Raw genomic sequence first — 4,679 nt, 5'->3', positions numbered from 1 at the left:
TTACATCCTTCTCTGGGTTGCGCCCTTTCTCCGTCTCCCGACCCATGGGAGGGCATCCTGCCGTTGCCGTGGTAACCTGACTCCCCTTTTTGTGGGAGACAATACCCACTGTAGCGCTGAAGGCATTCAGGGGTACAATGGAACCCACGCTATGGGGTGACGGGAATTTCTTTCAGGACTGCTAAACACACTTTAAGCTCGGGCTGCGGTGTATAAACTTAAAAATGCAAAAATAACCATCCAAATAATCAGAATAATGTGACTTGTTGCATGGCTAAACAAATAATTTACCAAACAAAACAAAGACATGATGTGTATTAATAATAAACAAAAAATAGCCCGTAAATTCATTAACTCAATGCTAACTAATAATATAAATACTATAGTCAGACTACTGGATATTATTATGGATTTACTCATCCAAGCATGCCAACTTGATTAAAATAGTGTTTAAATATAATCAGCATAATCCCAGCACAGCAGCGCAGTGGTTAGCGCGTGTGCAGCACAGTTCTGAGGTCATGAGATCGAACCTTCCTGTGTGGAGTTTGCATATTCTCCCCGTGCTTGCGTGTGTTTCCTCCCACATCCGAAAAACATGCATGTCAGGTTAATCGGCGGGTCTGAATTGTCCCTAGGTGTGAATGAGCGAGCGAATTGTCTGTCCCTGTGTGCCCTGCGACTGGCTGGCAACCAGTTCAGGGTGTCCCCTGCCCACTGCCCGAGGATAGCTGGGATGGGCTCCAGTACCCCCGTGACCCTACTGTGAATAAGCGGTGCGGATAATGGATAGATGGATGGATAAATCACCCATTTGGGAGTTGGCCTCCATGTTAAGGAAATGCATATTTTTATCCTCTGCAAAGCATATATGCTGTATATGCAGTATCTCATCTCATCTCATTAGCTGCACCGCTTATCCTCAGTAGGGTCGCGGGGGTGCTGGAGCCCATCCCAGCATTCATCGGGCAGTGGGCAGGGGACACCCTGAACTGTTTGCCAGCCAATCGCAGACAATTCACCTGAAATGCATGTTTTTGGACTGTGGAAGGAAACCCACGCAAGCACGGGGAGAACATACAAACTCCGCACAGGAAGTCTGGAGCTGGATTTGAACCCACGCAGGAGGTTCCCATGACATGAACTGTGCCGCACATGCGCTAACCACTGCGCCGCCGTGCTGCCCTATATGTAGTTTATATGTATGAATGTTTTTAAATTAATTTATGTATATTTTTAATTTTGCTCGGTGTGTGAAAAATGAATGGAATTTGCATTACATTTATATATTATTTTTGTCATGTAGAAACAGAAATATACTTTTTCACTTTTCTAATCTTATACCTTTGAATAATTCTTCATTCTTATCATGTTTATACTTTTTTTTTTCTTTGTAGAAATTCTACAAATATATTCGGGGACTTCCTAGTAGAATAACTTCCTTTTTCTGTTGTTTTAAATAAATTAAACTCGTTTTGGGGGTCATTTTTAACACATTGACCCCATTTATATTGAAACATTTGACGATATTCTTTATCCTCTGCAAAGACTTTTTTTTCTGCTCGGTGTGGAGCATATTTATGACATGTTCAATAGTTTTAATGGAACATCTGCTTTGTCATTGTCACGACCAGAACAGAAGTAGGACCCATATACGTAATGTTACTCTCAAGTTTATTGAAGTATAGAGGAAAGGCAGCGCCAACGATCCGGTGCTCGCTGGACGCGGGAAGCAAGCCGCTCACGGGATCGGAGCGTGTTCCGAATGTGGAAGTGGATCTTCTGGAGCGGAAGATCGTAGCGTAGTTGGACGGAAAATCAGGTCGTTAGCCAGGACGGGAAATCATAACGTGGTCAGGGTCAAAAAACGGGTTGTTAGCCGGGACGGGAGATCAAAACGTGGTCGGGGTCAAAAAACGGGTCGTAGCAGGAGACAAACAGAGAAATCAGGAACTGACGAGTGGAAAACGGGTGACAAAACGGGGCCGACGGGAGTCAAAGTAAAAAATGCTTGCCTTGTGAAAACAGTGGTTCACTGACAGACTGACAACAGGCGAGTGAAAGGACTGAGCTTAAGTAGGACGGGGAACCAATCTGGTAACCAGCAGCAGGTGGCGCCAAACAACCACAGGGGTGTGTAATGAGTAATCATGACAGTCATACAAATGTTTGGGGTTTTAAAATTAAATTAAACGCTTTTCTTAAAGTTCTGCCATATGGAAAACATACCAGCTTAATATTAATTTTGACTTTTTTATCATTAATGTATCAAACAATTTATATTAACAGAGCAATGAAATAGATTGGTGTATCACTTTTTATATGTACTTAACAGGATTTTAAATTTTAGCAATGCCACAAATGAAAAAGTTAAAAATTCCATAGAACGTATTCAAATTCAGAAGATCAATTCTTGGCCCCTACGTTGCTCTCTGACCAACACAGAAGTCAATTGAGTTGATGACAAAATGCAGGGGGATAACTAGATGTATTGCTCTGTATCTGCTCAATCGTTCATGCCCATTCTGATTTTTTTTCCCTCGTTGTTTGTGATGTCACGCGATGTCTGAGAGCGGAAAAGATTTGATGAGCATAAACCTCCATAAGCCAGGCCTGGAAGGCTTACAGGCTTTAAACCCATCTGTCTTTGCCATTTGCCTCCAACAGTCATGCCATCGCTCCACAAATGTTTCATGTCGGCAGAAAAAAGAAAGAGCAGAATCAGTCTCCGCACACTTTTTTCGGATGTCAGGTGTTGAGAGACCAGCCTGGTATTTTAATACTACTGATTAACATTTGTTTTTTAAGTTTATAGTTCTAATAGCCTTTGAATTGCTTGTTTTTTTTCCTAAATGAAGCAATTAAATGATTAATTCAAATCACATGTATTTCTATCTTTGTATCTCACAACAGCAACAACACTATTTTTCAATTCAATATTTGTGAATATATGGATTTATAAATTTCTGACTGGAAAGATTGATAAGCAGGCAGGCATTTAGGTAGTTACAGTAGGTAGGTAGGTAGGTACGTAGGTAGGTAGGTAGGTAGGTAGGAAGGTAGGTAGGTAGGTAGGTAGATGGATAGATAGATAGATAGATAGATAGATAGATAGATAGATAGATAGATAGATAGATAGATAGATAGATAGATAGATAGATAGATAGATAGATAGATAGATAGATAGATAGATAGATAGATAGATAGATAGATAGATAGATAGATAGGTAGGTAGGTAGGTAGGTAGGTAGGTAGGTAGGTAGGTAGGTAGGTAGGTAGGTAGGTAGGTAGGTAGGTAGGTAGGTAGGTAGGTGGATGGAGAGAGAGAGAGAGAGAGAGAGAGAGAGAGAGAGAGAGAGAGGTGGATAAGATAGATAGATAGATAGATAGATAGATAGATAGATAGATAGATAGATAGATAGATAGATAGATAGATAGATAGATAGATAGATAGATAGATAGATAGATAGATAGATAGATAGATAGATAGATAGATAGATAGATAGATAGATAGATAGGTAGGTAGGTAGGTAGGTAGGTAGGTAGGTAGGTAGGTGGATGGAGAGAGAGAGAGAGAGAGAGAGAGAGAGAGAGGTGGATAAGATAGATAGATAGATAGATAGATAGATAGATAGATAGATAGATAGATAGATAGATAGATAGATAGATAGATAGATAGATAGATAGATAGATAGATAGATAGATAGATAGATAGATAGATAGATAGATAGATAGATAGATAGATAGATAGATAGATAGATAGATAGATAGATAGGTAGGTAGGTAGGTAGGTAGGTAGGTAGGTAGGTAGGTGGATGGAGAGAGAGAGAGAGAGAGAGAGAGAGAGAGAGGTGGATAAGATAGATAGATAGATAGATAGATAGATAGATAGATAGATAGATAGATAGATAGATAGATAGATAGATAGATAGATAGATAGATAGATAGATAGATAGATAGATAGATAGATAGATAGGTAGGTAGGTAGGTGGATGGAGAGAGAGAGAGAGAGAGAGAGAGAGAGAGAGATATGTGGATGGAGAGAGAGGGGGGGTGGATAGATAGATAGATAGATAGATAGGTAGGTAGGTAGGTAGGTAGGTAGGTAGGTAGGTAGGTAGGTGGGGTGGATGGATGGATAGATAGATAGATAGATAGATAGATAGATAGATAGATAGATAGATAGATAGATAGATAGATAGATAGATAGATAGATAGATAGATAGATAGATAGATAGATAGATAGATAGATAGATAGATAGATAGATAGATAGGTGGATGGAGAGATCGATAGAACGATAGAACGATAGATAGATAGAACGATAGATAGATAGATAGATAGATAGATAGATAGATAGATAGATAGATAGATAGATAGATAGATAGATAGATAGATAGATAGATAGATAGATAGATAGATAGATAGATAGATAGATAGATAGATAGATAGATAGATAGAAAACAAGCAAGTAGAGTAAACCCGAAGTGCCCATTTTGACTCTCATTGCAGCATCTGCTTTACAATTTCTTATTGACTATGAGATGTACTTTAATGCAATTTTAACCGCATTTCCCCCTTGCAAAATACAAGGCCTGATATATGCACAAATTGTTGTTATAAAGCCACACGGAGGTTTCCCACAATTTAATCATCGATAACAAGTGTCATGTGTCGAACT

The sequence above is a fragment of the Urocampus carinirostris genome, chromosome 19 (assembly GCF_059441175.1).
Source record: "Urocampus carinirostris isolate Australia breed hairy pipefish chromosome 19, RoL_Ucar_1.0, whole genome shotgun sequence".
In the NCBI taxonomy this organism is placed as follows: domain Eukaryota; kingdom Metazoa; phylum Chordata; class Actinopteri; order Syngnathiformes; family Syngnathidae; genus Urocampus; species Urocampus carinirostris.
The sequence above is the reverse complement of the archived record's forward strand: the minus strand, read 5'-3'. Positions refer to the sequence as shown.